A 13,222-nucleotide genomic window follows, 5' to 3' on the forward strand; every position below is an offset into this window, starting at 1 on the left:
TGGAATTTCATGGGTCTCATGTGGTAAGAATTCAATCTTAATAATCATCACCCACTGAAGTCAATGGGAGGGTTTGCACTGAAGAAAATGGCAGGCAGTTTGGCCTCCACAGAATCAATTTTAAAAACAAATATTTATAACAGAGTTCATCTTTTACAGACACAACAGAACATCTAGGTGAGCAACAGTCTGGAAATATGGTTTATTGACTTGGCCAAAACATGCAAAATCACCAGGATGCTATCAGAGAAACTGGGAATTTTTTTTTTTTTTTTGGCTGGATGATTTGTGACTTTTTAATTTCTGACTGATTCAGTCCCATGGGTGGTACTGCCCTAAAAAGGAGGAAACAAGAGAGAGTGGCAATTACTTTTGTGTCTACACAGCTTCTGTTCCAAGGGATGGGCAGGGAAACTGCTGGAGTCTCAGCCCTGCCATGACCTCTTACGTGACTGCAGGCAAACGACGTCCCAGCAGATTGTCAGGTGTGCAAAGCAGCACCTGGTCACGCAGGAGAGCAATGTGAGGAGAGGGACAAGTTCTTCCTGGAGAGCAGCATGGGAGGACACAACATTTATGGAGGTTTCTGTGAGAAATGGGAGAGGCAGGCACAGGTAACTCTCCAAGGCCTGATGAGTTCAGAGGAATGGGAATGGGAATGGGAATGGGAATGGGAATGGGAATGGGAATGGAATGGGAATGGAATGGGACTGGGACTGAGACTGGGAATGGGAATGAGACTGGGAATGGGACTGGGAATGGGACTGGGAATGAGACTGGGAATGGGAATGAGACTGGGAATGGGACTGGGAATGGGACTAGGAATGGGAATGGGAATGGGACTGGGACTGGGAATGGGACTGGGAATGGGACTGGGACTGGGAATGGGAATGGGCAGCAGAAGAGGGGTAGGAAGAGCAGGCAGTGTGCAGGGCTGAAAACACTGCCCAGCAGGGACATCCATACTCCACATCAATCTCAATGACCGGGGAAAGGTGTAAATAAGGTGTTAATTCCGGCTGCAGATTATACTCCAGGGGAATGACTGCAAACACTGCAGATAATGAAATAACCCAAACATCCTGAGTGCTCAGCAGCCCCCGCGGTGTGACTGGATTTCCTTCAGTAGCCTGTTTTCTTTCACTTGTGCTGGTGTGAATCACAAGAGAAGTGAATTGAGTTCTGTAACAATTACAGGCTTGTCATCTTTTCACAGACCTGCATAAAGTTATTAAATTCTATGTGATAATTAAGTTATTTACCATTAGTTTCTGGCCTGGGTTTAAATGCACAAAGAATGAAGACATTGCAGTGTATCTCGGGATAGAAAAGCTGAAACAGAGGAAGAACACCCCATTCAAGCTTCTGTCTTTTCCACTTCCACTACAGAATAATTCTCAAATGAAGGCAAAAACAGGCAGAGAGCTGTGGGTGGTTTTCAACAATGAATCATAAACAAGGATGGAAAAATAATAAAACAAGAGTACCCACTCTGTCTTCCCTTATGGTGAATGTGGACCACACCGTAATCAGATTCCCACCTAAAAAAATATTTCTCAAAATTAGTATTAAATATTTCATTGTTTATTAACAGCAAGGAAATTCAACAAGAAATAGTGCCTGTGATTTCTTAGCAATATTTATCTATTTTGTTCCTACACAGCAAATCTGGGAGATATTTCACAGTCTTCCTTATAATGGTGATGCTGGAGATATAAACTGCATTATTAGAAAAAAATGCATAATAGCAATACAAAAAGAGCTGATTATTAATAAAACACTGTCAGATTAACTAACAGTGAAGTAAAGCCTATCTAGTAAGTGCTTGAGAGATAATTCTTTATTCCAAAGTGGTATTTTAGATTTATGCACTAATAAAAAATTGCTTTAAACTTTCTATGAGATTAAAACAGAATAGTTTTTTTGGTTTTTCTTTTAAAATTGCCAGTAAAAATTCAAGCTAAAAGTAAGCACTGAATAATAGAGAGCAGTGTTGAAATCATTATGGGCAAAGATCACATTTCAAAGCAAGGGTGCTTTTCATGTTTTTGAGTGGCAAATGCCATCTGATACTGCAGTGTTTCATTGGCTGAACAGCTTTTTATTCAAGTGCTGGAAATTCCATGTACTCCTTGGGGTCTGGTCACAGCACAGTGAGGGCAAGGGGGGTTCCCCACGGCTGCCACAGGGACAGGAATTGATTTCAAGGCACAGCAAAATAGATGTGGGTGTAATTAGAGAAAAATAAAGTCTATAGGGATCACTGTCTCAGAACACAAGTCTGAAGAGCTGATTTGGTCACAAACCCACACAAAAACCCAACCCAGGACACCTCAGTGTGATGTAGGAATGGAGTCAGACAGAAGAAATCCCAAGGGGGTGTTAAAAGTAATGGTTTGTGAGATAAGGGGAGGGAAGAAATCTGAGCCCCTGCAGTTCGCAATGTGGATACCCCAAATCAAACACTTTAAACTCACATTAATGTTATGAAGCATCCATGTGAATAAATATTGACCCTTCCTGTGAAGTCAGGTGTATGTGCACAGGTAACTACAGCTGTGCTACTCAGGAAAATTGCAGCTTGTACATATATGGCCCCTCAGTGAAATAACAGACAACCCTCACAGGGAAAAAAGCAAAGCACATCCTTGTTCTGGGCTGCAACCAGAAGTTACAATAATACAAATAATAACATTAAAGAATAAAAAGAATAATTTGTGAGCCGAAGTTTTGAGACAGTTGAAATGACTATAATAAATCATTTTTTGCTATGACTGAATGAAGCAAAGCTGGAGATGTTTCTTGGCAAGCCCTTTCCATGGGAGCACTTTTCTGCATGAAGGAGCTGATGGGAGGAAACCTGGATTTGGTGGTTGACAGCAGTGAAAGCAGAGGATGTAAGACTGGGAATTTCCCTGCTAGAGCAAGAGGATGACCAGGTGAGCACTGATCCAGGATAAAAGAGGAGGAAACTTGCCTTTTTCAATTTCCCACCCATGTCAGGATGCTGCAAAATTTGGAACAAATCTCCTGGTACCAGCAGTAAAGAATTTTCACACACAAGCTGTCAGTGCTCCCGACTGGTTTGTGCTTCTTAGAGTTTGTAGGGTAAAAAGTTACCCCAAATCAAGAGACCCCCATCAAAACCAGCCACCAGAACCCCACAGTGTTTATAGGCTGATTGAGCTTTTTCATTTGAAGAAGCATATAGCTCTTTAAAGGCATTTATTTGGTTCTCTTGTGACATTCCTGGTTTATAAACCACCTCAGAAAACCAATTTCAGATTTAAGAAAGGTTTTTATTATAGGTAGACAGGTTCAAACCTTTTTCTTAAAAAAACACATTAGATGTTTATATGTCTTAGATTCCTTCTCAAAACATGGTCCAAACATCCAGGCTTGGGACAAAAATTGTCACCAGACCCTGTGGCAAGGGACATATTGTGTCCTTTGCCCTGTGGCATTTTCAGCAATGGGAGATGGGGAAATTTTAAAAACTCTGTCAGCCCTTACCACAATTGTTCCCTTTGGCAGTTTCAGAAAAAGAATCTTGACTACAACTTGATTTGGAAACTTCTTTAGGCACAATCCCAGGAGATCCAGTAACAATGGACTGCAAGAGTTGGAGTTAGAGGAAAAATAAAACATCTGGGCAGGTAGAGGAGGATGGCAGGTAGAGGAGTCTCTGTTTTGTCTGATATTCTGTATTTCTTGATGCTGGAGCTCCAACAAGCAGGTATTAATAATAAATAAAAAGAAGGATGACGGTTATCAACACTGACCCTTTCCCTCTTTCAAGTATATTTCAAGTTCTTTTTATTGATTATACACAAGCATCCTCACGTTCAGACTAGTCTGTGCTGCCTTCCAAGGAAGTCTGTGGCTTGAGCAACCCAGGCCAGAAAATGCCCATTTTCCCCCATTCTCTACTCTCGTTTCTAAGAAATAGAAAAAAATCCCCCCTTTTGAGATTCTGGGGAAAATGGCACCAAAAATGCACGGTTTTGTCTTTTCAATTTCCTGGTTCACTACAGGGCTTTTGATCTCATTTTAACATGAGATAAATCACCTTGAACAACAATTTTATGATGCTTTTCCTGCAACAAATGTGAGCCCATCATCTTTGTGCCCAGCTCAGGGACCAGGCCAGGAGACTTCACCTTCAGAACTAATGGTTAACAACCAGATTATCCTTGCTGGAGAGAAGGCAAACATCTTTTATTGCAAACCCTACTATTCTGCAGCACATGCAGGCACTATCCCTGTCCTTTTATGTGCAATTTTAAATGAGCTAGAATCTCTAAGGAAAGAATGTTGAAGGTCCCAGACACCTCCTAAGGTGGTAGAACAAAGCCATGAAGTGTTTTGCTTCTCCTCTGGCTTTGATTTCAGGGGTAAGAGGACGGCATGGAGCCTACTCCATTTTTAATATGAATGAAATGCCAAGAAAAGCGCAAGACTGAGAAGCTGTAAGGAAGTTTTTTGGTGTGATCTGGTCTCCTCCTTTCAAGACGAAGGGCAAGGCAAGCTGATGGATTTTTGAGCGTTGGGCGGTAAAACAAGTCTCATTTCTCAAGTCATGAACTTTGAAAATGAACTTCCTAAACATCACAAAGCAGAAAAAGCCTAAGGTTTGATTATTTTACAGCCCTGTTGAATGGATACTTGCAGATGGAGGGGAAAGGTGGGTGTGTGGGTGTCACTGCAGGCCCCCAGCTGGGTAATAATTAGCACTGACTCCATGATTGAAGAAGGCTGATCAATTGCTTTATTACCTCATCCTATTCTATATTATACTGTACTTATTAAGAACTCAGTAACCCTCACAGCCAGTCCCATCCAGCTTTGACCTAACTGGTCAATCCATCCAAACACCATCCAGTGTCCAATTAAGAAATCACCTTTGGCACATTCCACACGTGCACAACAGCAGGTGCAACAAGTGGAGATAAGAATTGTTTCTCATTCTTTTCTCTGATCTTCTCACAGCCTTCCCTGGGAAAATGCCTGGGAAAGTCTGTGCCTGCTCTCTGTGCCAGAGAGCTGCTGCCACATGTGAGGAGAAATAACAGAGTACAGCACCACACATCCCAAATATTTGCTGTTGCCTCTCATATCCTGTTTGATATTTGGCACAGCAGCTTCTCCCCTACAGCCACAACCCTGCCTGTATTTGTCACCTCACCTGCAGATGCTGGGATGAAGACAGCAGCCTTACATTGCTCCCAGGCAGGCTTTTTTGTTCCCTCAGGCTGGGTTTGTGTCTCTATCAGAGAGTGGAGCAGCGGATGTGTCACAGTTGGAACACTGGGGCTATTGTTGGGATGAAATACCGTGGTCTGCCCTGAGCCCTTCCCCAACAGGAACCTATTGCTGAGCTAACAGAGCTCCTGTGGCATCACAGGGACAGGCACAACACAGCCCTGACGTGTGTCCAGAGAAATCCAATATTACACAATTTATATCTGCAAAATTCATCTTGTATTCTTCCCCCTCAGATGCCTTCCCATATTTCAGGCCCGTGGAATCGATGGAATCGAGGGGCAGTTTGTTGTAGCACCCTGTAGGATGATATTAAATTCTTGCTTTATTGCTAATATCAGCAACTTTTTTAGACTGAGACAAGAAAAAAGATAGAAAGGAAGAAAGGAGGAGTATGGGAGAGAGACAGGAGCTACAAGATGTGTTGCTTATTTTGCTGAAGTTTGAACTAGGGAAAAAAGGCAAAGCATAGTTCCACAGATCTTGAAAACAGATGATGTCCTCACTCTTTAGCTCTATAGCAACCCTGTAACAGCCACAACTAGACTTTTACTGGAAATAAATTAATTCTCTTGTGTCACAGTGTCCTGTGTGGCTCTTGAAAGCTCTTTGAGCAGGAACCAAGTGATGTCTGGCTCCTGCTTTGCCACTCTCACACTGTCCCACCTCTGGAATCTGCTGTCTGTCCCCTCATTGGCTTCCAGCACCCTGCTGTTGTCACCACAACAGCTGGGGCCCAGAAGTGCCTGTGCTGTGCACAGATGCTGTTCCCAGGATCCATGGATGTTCTGTGAAGCCCTTCCAGCCGTGGTTCCCATGTGGCTCTGGTGAGAGAAGGGCACGTGGCCCCACGCCCCACGTCTGGATGGTTTCACTGCAAATCAGAGACATGCCTGGTGGGGTGAAGGACAGGACACAAAACCCCTTTTAAGCCAGTCTCAGTCCTGCTAAAGAGCTGGCCCAGTGCCAGTGAGACTTGGTCCCCAAGCATTTGAGGATTTTCCATGTTCCCTCTGCCCAGGGCTTGACAGCATTTCCCTGTTTGAAACCTTTGTGAAGGGGAGGGATGCCAGGTGCTCCAGAAGCAAAACCTGATCAAAAGCCACAAGTTCTCAGCAGGACCAGCCCAGCACCACCAATACCCACCCAGTCCATTTTGAAATGAGTTATTCTGCAGAGTTTTAATCTTAAGATGGAGGGTTGAGTTGGCAATTAACACCTGGAATTAATTTATCCCTGGTGCAAGCAGGAATGTGTCCTTACTCACAGAGTGTCTCCCATTTACATCCATGATGAATCTGGCCCAGCAAACAAGCTCTTCTGGGCTCTCTGTGGTCTCACCCATTTGCAGCACAGAGATGTTTATTATGCCACAGGTATCCAATTTGCTCCCACGTATGTTGCATGACAATCAGAGTAATTTTGTGTGGAAGACTTCCTCAGAGAGCTCATCAAGGTGTGGGCTGGATGACATGGACACAAACTTCACTGGATATAGAATTAATATTAAGCATGATGATAAAACCCAGGGTTTTTTTAATTGCTCTTGGAGCCCTAAGAAATATTTTTTTCCCCCGGGTTAGAACCACAATAATATTTCATTCCCATTGCTTACCCTAAAAAATGGATTTCCTTTCCCTTCTCAGTTGGTGATTTGTTTTGCATTAATGCCTTTCATAACTCATACGTTTTGCCATTAAAAATTAATGCTTGGTGCTGACATAAACAAATGAAATTTGTATTATTAATGTTTTACATAGGTAAGACTTTGTAATAACAGATTCATCATAACAGACTGTTTTAATTAAAAGACTTGCTCATTCCCTAAACTGATTTCAGACATAATTTTGGGCATTGGGAAGAAAGTCTGGTACAACCGCCTGGAGAAGAGTGATCAATAAGACCTTACAAGCCATTTTTAAAGTTTGCACCTGAGTTCAGACAAGGGATCTGCTGTCTGGGGTGTATTCTGTGAGAATAGCAAGTGGGAAAGGCACCAGGGATGGCTTTTTGGCGCAGCCTCTCTCCACCATTGTGGTTTCTACCCAAGGTCCAGCACAGGGTTTTGCTGCATGGGGGCACTGCAGGTGAATAAAACACCAAAGTGATGGGACCAGACTGAGGGTTTGCCTCCTGCTTGGGATTCTCAGTGTTTTTCTGGAGCACCATGTGGCTTTCAGGGTGAATTCCCCATGGAGAGCCAGCAGGAGGATCCCCAGGCTGGCCTTTGGTGTATGGGTCTGGCTTTGGAGAGATGAGGGTGAGCTGGTTACCACTGCTCCTAGGTGTGGGACAAAGCTCCTGCTGCCATCCACAGCCCAGCTAAAGCCACTCTCTGCACTACTTCACTACAAAATCTGACATTAGGAAAGAGAAGGAGAAGCAACAAGCTCAGGAATAACCTGCTTCAGTTTAGTTTCCTCTAACAGAGGAAGTGCATACATGAAGCTCATGTTAATTAAGTAAACTTTTTCTGAAAATTTCTCATTAAGAATTTGCTTCTGGTTCTGAGGGTGATAGTGTTGACTGTCCAAAAGAAGAAATCTGCTTGGCTGTGAGGCTGCAGGTGATGTCCCCATTGTAGGGGTCTGTGATGTATTCCCAGGCAAATGAAGCTCAGGTTAAGAATAACTCCCAGTGAACCCCATTACAAAGCAGAGGTAATTGTGCCATAAGACAGGGCTACAGTCTTACAAAACTCAGGAAGGGAAATTCGAACACGTTAAAGCCTGGAGATGGACGGGAGGGGAAGGGAATGAAAACAGGAGCACACTTCCTCACAGACCTGGGAGCAGTGGCACAAAGCCTGCTAATGACAGGGAACAGGGTGATGGGAAAACATCAAGGGGGGGAATTTCTAAAGCCCAATGCACTTGCCTCTTCCCCTGTTGAAATCAATGGAAATGTTCAGTTCAGTTTTTCTGTACCAGTGAGTTCAAGGGGAGCTGAATTAAGGCAGGGCGCTTTTAAGTCACCCACCCCCCATAACTGCAAAGAACAATTGGAAAAGTGAAGAGCTAAGAATTGAAACCATTGTAAAAGAGCTGGCCTTAGAAAATGGTTCTGGGAAGCCAGGAGTGCTGAAAAGAGAAAGATGATAAGGAACTATCTGTATTGGACATCAGGAGCTTATAAAAGGCAGCGGGATGTAAAATGGCATCACTCTGGAAAGGACACAAAAGCAATGAGGGGAAGAGCAGGCTGTATGAGAGGCTCATTAATGGGCAAGATGACTTGGGCTGCTTGCTTAAAACTCCCCTCTTCACCCCTTCAGCTCCCACTGTGACCAGTGCAGCCCCACACACCCCAGGGGAGATGGAGCCAGGCAAAAAAATCACATTGCAGAGTGGAAAAGGAGCTTTGTGTGTGTGTGACATGGGACAGGAATACTGATGTGTACAAAACAGGTGTGCATTTATCCCTGGGACTCTCTTATGTTGGCATCGAGACATTTGTGCTGCCCTTTGAGAGATGTGCACTGCAGAGATTTTTACATTGCAAGGGGCAACTTCCACTCAAAGGAGGTTAAATGTACTTTTTGCACCTTTTACAAGCACGTTGCAGCTCAGCATCTGCGTGTCCAGCATGAGATTGTAGCCGTTTCTGCAGTCTTTGTGCTGCTGAACCTATTTAATTAGAGGGAATTGGATTGAGGCTGTTGTTGTGGAGGCTGCTCTCCGTGCACATTGTTCAGGAACCCCCAGGAGTGCTGTACTGGACATGGGAGCACTGTGCCTTCAGCTGAACCCCAGCCAGCTCCACAGAGCAATGGCAAAGCAAGCTGAGATTTCAGGCGCTGATCTGGAGTGAAAAGTTAAGAAATAATAATAATTTTAAAAAAAGGCATATTTACCCAGCTCAGTGCAAAAGGCATTGTGGAGCACTTCTGCCTAAGGAGGATAAGGAACAGTGATTTCAGAGAAATCCTAGATTTTAGGAGAAACCTGGAAAGAAGCTGTCCAAAGGGCATTGCTACTGCCCATGAGGAGCCCAGGCTGCCCCTGCTATGGAAGAGCTCCTGTCAGGAATGGGGGTGGAATGGGAGCAGCTTTGTTGGACAGGGCTGTGCCAAGGCAGAATGAAAGCTCATGTTCCTAGCTTTGCATCAGTGATTAATCAGAAATTGGCTTTAAATAAGCCTGAAAATAAAATTTTTAGCTCCTGGGGGTTCTTCCAGCAGTTACAGCAAGGCCTCTGTCAGCAGCTTCAGAACTGATGTGGTGTAAAAGGAGAGGAACATTGATAAATACTCATTTGTTACCCCTGCTGTTGCTCACTCAATCAGCTCTCACCTTTCATTCTCTTCTCCTCTTGTGTTTGGAGAAGAAAAAAAAGGAAGAAAGCAGGAATTTACTTAGAAAGTAGAGATGAAGCGGAACTTTCTCTCCTGATGAACACAAGAAAACTGGTTTGTGGAATAATCCAATCAACTGAGCCCTTCCTCAAATCTGGGTGTGTTCCTGGAATTTCAATTAAATTGCAGGATCTCTAGGGCACAGTCGAGCCTTTCTACTCACCTTCCTTTAAATTCTTTAATGTGACAGAGTGTTGATCCTCAGTTATTTCTCTGAGGTGCTCTTGTGGTAAAAATAAAACGATAAAGAGCCTTACAGCTGGCCTGGGCTGTGCTGAGGGCTGTTGCAGCCTGGGCTGGGCTGGACAGCTCAGGCAGTGGAAGGACAAACCTCTGCTCAGCAGGAAAAGCACCCACTGCTTGGGCTGGAGGCTGCTCTGCTCTTCGTGGAGTTCTCTGAGGGAGCATCCCTGAGGTCTGTCCCTGTGCTCTGGATCTGCAGTGGGCAGTTCAGAGCAGGAGATCAGCCCTGTATGCCATCAATTACTGCCTGGGGATTCCCCTTCCCTCTCTTCCCTTGCTACTTGCCAGGGATCATCTCACCCTTCCTAGATTACATCCAGCTTTGTGACTCCCTCTGAGACTCCCCTTCTCTCCCCGCTTGGGGTTGGGAACACCCCACCCTTGTCAGGCATTTTATTCTCTAAACATCTTCATTCTCCAGTGAAGAAAGTCTGGGGGTTTTTAAGAGCTTTCCATAAAGTTGTGATGATTCCAGGACAGATTCCTGAGAGGAAATTCAGCATGGTTCCCTTGACTTCAGGGAAGGGGTAGCAGCTTGCAGCATCCATCTCAGAGTCTCTGCGATATTTTTATTTTTAATTCTTGTGGCCACGGCCCAGGGTGCAGAGACCTTGGATCAGCTCAGTCACTTGGATTTGCAAGTCACTGCTGAACACATGGCAGTTAATCATCTTCATAAAAAAGTCCCCTCTTTTAGTGCTTCTGAACCCAGCACTGCATGGATGCAGGGTGCAAAGTGCACCTGGAGAGTTTAGAGGTCAGACTTCCATTGAAGTGAAGCAAATTAAGGCAACCAAGCCCTTCAAAAGATTTCTTCCTACTGGTTTATCCTTCAGGATTCACTCCACAGGATGATAAAGATTTTAGACTTTGGACTGTTGAAAAACTCTCTCTTCACTGCTCTACTGTGTAGTCAGTCATCTAAAGCACTTCCTAATTCTTCTTGCTCAGAGTTAAACAAAGGAAGAGGTGAATAATAAATAAAACCATAAATTTTCAGAATTTTGGAAGCTGAAGAAAAAAAAAGAACCTACAGTTTTTCAGGATCTACCTCAAATAACTGAAGCTTGTATAGGGACCTGAAGAAAAGATGAAAGCCAACCTCGCAAAACAGCAAACAAAACCAGGTTCCCTTAAATGGGAAAATATGCCTGGGAAAAGAAGCAATGCTGCTGAGATATACATCCCATTTCTCCTCAATTGCTGGTCTGTTCCTTCAGGCTTCCCGACAGAACTGCATGCTATTTTTCCTTTTAATTTCCTGAATGTAGTTATTAACTGGAGTAAAAATAAATAAATAATCATGATGACAACATGTAATTTCTTGCAATGAAAACTTATGGTACTAGTTATTTCCCAAGATTAATCTCAATGTTTGCAAGTCTCTTTATTCAGCTAGATGGGAATCAGGACCTATCACCAGGGTTCCTTTCATTTTCCTGGGTTTTTTTTTTCTGTTTTAACAACCACATTCCTATTTTTCCCTTGCCTGTAATACAAAACTTTCTTTCCTATAAATCTCTTTTGTTCCTCCTGAGACTCTCCAGCAGTCTGTCAGGAGCCTTGCAAGGAACAGCTCGTTTCTGTCAAGAGCTCCATATTAAGCATTAAATGTCGTCTAAAAAGCTGTCCTGATGACAGCCAAGCACAGGGTCACGCTCGTTTGAACTACAATTTACTCCTTTTCATGGCAGAGTGAGAAGAACTGCTTGGAGCTGGGAGCTCAGAGTGGGAAGAAGAGCCTGGTGACCCACTTGCCAGGAGCTGCTGGTGTGATGTGACAGGACTGTGGAGATGAGACTGAGCTGTGGGGTGGCTGGAAGGAAAGGAGCTGCCTCTGGAGCCACCTGAGCAGCAGCACCACTCACAGCCCAGGCTCCTGCAGCCCCTGGGACACAGCTTGTCACTCACGGGCAGGGATGGCACAGCAGGGGGACAATGACATGAGCTGGCAGCAGCCTTCCTCCCTCTCTATCTTCTCCACCCTTCAGCTGGTGTCCAAGCCGTCTGCTGAGGCACCTTTAGTACCCTTAAAGATCCCACCTCTACTGCAGGCTGAGAGAGAGCTCTCTCTTCAGAGGAGTCACCCCTCACTGAGCTGGCAGAAGATGGAGCCCCGGTGGTGTTGGGCTGCTTCCCTCCAGCCTTCCCTCCATCTTCTGTTCCAATAGCTTTACTGAGCCGGATGCCTTAGGATTTTAGCTTTTATTTTTTTCATATATTTGTAATCCTGCAATTCTTTAGTGTATAACTCTAAACTCCACACACAGTGGGAGCTTTCCCAGTTTGGGCAGATAGAACAATTCCTCTCCAGGCCTGGCAATCAAGGACACCTCACTGCCTCAGGCCCTGAGAGATGTGAACAAAAGGGAACTGGGGGGTGCAAACCTGGGGTCAATGACTTCATTACCTGAAGCTGGAATTGGAAGATTAACCCCAATCTTAAAACTCGTGTGAAAATCTGTGACCCGTTGTCCATTTTGGGTGTAGCCCCTGGGGGGCTTTATCTGCCCAAAATGTACCTGAAGGAACCTTCAATAAACATAACTGCTTTTTATTCCCTTAATTTTGTCTGGCTTCTGTTTTTAGGTAGTTCCAAAAAGGCATCAAGCTGACACCAGAGATGCTGAAGATAAGAGAGAGACATGGTCACAGGATGTAATTTTCCTCTCTTCACTCTCACGCTGTGTTTTTGTCACTGTTACTAAACACCAGCCTGGTTTAGGCTGCATTTAGCATCTTAACTAAAGGAGCATCCATCTTTGCTGTATTGCTGTTGGCTGGCACCTGTGTATGGCTCTAATAAACAAAAGAGTGAAGAGCTGCCAAGTCTTGCAAAGTTCCTGGTGATGATTTGGAGAATGTGAGTAGCTCCTGGAGGTCTTTCTACCCCCCTGATCTTGTCAAAGCTGCTCTGAGGTGGTCATTTCACCCCAAAGGTGCAGGGGACAGCGGCATTCCTTTCTCTGTGCTTCATTAAGAGTGATCCCACTGAAAGGACACATGGGCTGTGCTCCCACTCCTCTCTGCAGAGAGGTCTGGCAGAGAGCAGCTCCCCCCCCCAGCTGCAGCAGAAGCACTGGGGTGTGATGCTGAGCAGTGCACAAGGAGTTGATGTCCCAGACAAATCCTAATTTCACAAGCCCCATTGTCCCAGCCCTCCCTGTGTGATCTCAGTCAGACCCATGAGATTTGCCCGACTGCATTTACCAGGAGGGTTCCTGCACTGCCAGGAAGGCAGGGCTTCACTCCCTCCTGAGCATGGTCATCGTGACCACTCCAGATCCTGGGAACTTCCTCAGTCCTGCTAACAGCAATGACAATAAAAACGAAACAACAAAAAGTCCCACAGTGCCAAATCAC

At 44.6% G+C, this 13,222-nt stretch overlaps 1 long non-coding RNA gene across 3 annotated transcripts; it reads right to left on the reverse strand.

Annotated features, from left to right (window-relative positions):
- Positions 1 to 261: 261 nt before the first annotated feature.
- Positions 262 to 5,282, reverse strand: LOC128798680 (uncharacterized). 3 transcript variants are annotated; one of them, XR_008434511.1, is made up of 7 exons: positions 5,186 to 5,282; positions 3,514 to 3,613; positions 1,492 to 1,541; positions 1,263 to 1,332; positions 967 to 1,149; positions 449 to 586; positions 262 to 335 (listed from the first exon to the last, which is right to left on the reverse strand). It is a non-coding gene; the product is annotated as an uncharacterized LOC128798680 (long non-coding RNA). The 3 variants fall into 3 exon arrangements; XR_008434510.1 differs by lacking the exon at positions 967 to 1,149; XR_008434512.1 differs by lacking the exons at positions 967 to 1,149; positions 3,514 to 3,613.
- Positions 5,283 to 13,222: the final 7,940 nt, after the last annotated feature.

This window comes from Vidua chalybeata, chromosome 21, assembly GCF_026979565.1.
Source record: "Vidua chalybeata isolate OUT-0048 chromosome 21, bVidCha1 merged haplotype, whole genome shotgun sequence".
In the NCBI taxonomy this organism is placed as follows: domain Eukaryota; kingdom Metazoa; phylum Chordata; class Aves; order Passeriformes; family Viduidae; genus Vidua; species Vidua chalybeata.